The 1,940-nt window shown below is 46.3% G+C and overlaps 1 protein-coding gene across 1 annotated transcript in view; it reads right to left on the bottom strand.

The window, feature by feature from the left end:
* Positions 1 to 1,940, bottom strand: part of LOC110035115 (protein CURVATURE THYLAKOID 1B, chloroplastic) — a 33,722-nt gene that overhangs the window by 7,104 nt on the left and 24,678 nt on the right. The window lies entirely within an intron of this gene.

Consider the following 1,940-nt stretch of genomic DNA (forward strand, 5'->3'; position numbering starts at 1 on the left):
GGTGAGGGAAGGGATGAGCATATTTATATATATATTAATTAACCCTTTTACCCGCTTCCCCTTTCCTCTTTAATCCCTAGCACTCCCTGCGTCCGGGCTCTGTCTCCCTCCCACCCTTTCTCGGTCTCGAGCTGAGCGAGCTCTTTCCCCTTCGCGCGAGAGAAAGTGGACTTCGCGTCCGTCCTTCCCTGACTTTCTTCTGCCCGCGGCCTTCCTTCCCGAAGCCGCGCCAGTCTCCTTGAGCCGCAGAGCTTCTTTTCTCGATAGTTGACTCTGGGAAGCTTGTTCCCTGGTACACTGGAATGACATTTCTCTTCCTCTTCCCGATGTTTCCCTCGCTGCCATTGCTCTCGCCGCTCGGTCCGAGAGATGTGGTTGGCTTCGCCTTCTGTCGGCAGGGAGCATTTTTTTTTTGTTTTTTGGCCCGATTCGAGTACCGTGGACATTGGGGTGGCTTTCTTTTCTCTTCTTCTCTATTCCCTGCCTATAAGGAAAGTTCCCTGGTTGTTTTGTTGGGGTTGTTGAAAAATTTAGCTAGAGGAGGTTGGAAAGGAAATTCTGGGAGAGCATTTTCTTTGAGTTGGTTTCTTGTGCTGTTTTGCTTTAGCTTTCCTGAGGTACTCTTCTCCCCCCCCTCCTTCTGTGGTGTCTCGTTGCTCTTCGGTTTTCTCTTTGTCGAGCCTTGAGTATAGTTCTGTTGGATGATGCAGCATGCTAGTTCCCTTTACTTTCATATATTTTGAGGCATTCACTTTAAGAGCATGTGGAAGATAAAAATGTGAGCATATGTTAAGATTAGATTGGGTTACTTGCCTAAACTAGAGAGGCTTTGGCATGTTATGACTTACTCTTACTCGAAATGAAATTTGGGGATGTTGCATTCTACTGTTTGATACATGTTTGGAGAGGGGCTCGGTTTTGGGCTTCCTGTGGCTTTCCCCAGCTTGAAATGCAAGCTACGAAAAATTTTATTCGATGTGGAAAGCCTTGTAGCTTGTTTTGAGAAGTTTGGCTTAACTCTTCGTGAGGCATCACCCCTGTTTATATACTTGTTGAATAATTTCATGCTCAAAATGTTTAGACGTGCAGGTTGTTCCTCGGGCTTAAAATGGTTAGAGCTTTAAATGTTGCATGGCTCAATTATATCAATGCTTGGGCTGGTTTTAATTTTGTTGAGTTCTGACTTTGGCTTTTGAATTCTCGTTGAGCTCGATTTTGGCTTCTTATTTCTCGTCGACCTTGGGTTTGGTTCCTGGTTCTTGTTGAACTTGGTTTTGGCTTGATTTGAAGTCACGATTTTGGGCATTGAATGGCTGGGTTTTGAGCTCAGTTTGGCTCTGGTTGGGGACTGGCTTTGGCTCTGTCTCTGGTTGCTGGCTCTGGTTTTGGTTTTGTTTCTTATCGAGCTCGGTCTGGCTCTGGTTGGTGGGCTGGCTTTGGCTTTCTTGTTGAACTTGGTTTTGGCTCGGTTTGAAGTCACGTTTTTGGGTTTGAAATGGTTGGATGTTTAATGCTTTATGGGAATTTGGGTTTTAATGTTGCTAGACTTGATTTTGGACTTTAAATGGCTGGCTCTAGCTTTGTTTCCAGTTGGGAGCTGGTTTTGGCTTTGTTTCTGGTTAGGCTGGCTGTAGCTTTGTTTCACGTTGGGAGCTCGGCTTTGGCTCTGTTTCTCGATTGAGCTTGGTTTTGGCTTTGTTTCTTGCTGAAACTTGGTTCAGTTCTAGTGGGGGGGCTGTGTTTGGTTTCTGGTTCTTGCAGGACACGGTTTGGTTCTAATGAGGGCTGTGTTGGCTCGTTCTACCTTTGTTGGCTTTGATTCCTACTCCTAGCTGTGAGCCCCTTTGTGCTTTAGGTTGCTGTGGTCGTGGGCTTTGTTTGTGTCCTGAGTTGCTGTAGCCGTGGGCTTTGTTTGTGTCCTGGGTTGCTGTGGCCGTGGG

The sequence above is a fragment of the Phalaenopsis equestris genome, unplaced genomic scaffold (assembly GCF_001263595.1).
Source record: "Phalaenopsis equestris unplaced genomic scaffold, ASM126359v1 Scaffold000002, whole genome shotgun sequence".
In the NCBI taxonomy this organism is placed as follows: Eukaryota; Viridiplantae; Streptophyta; class Magnoliopsida; order Asparagales; family Orchidaceae; genus Phalaenopsis; species Phalaenopsis equestris.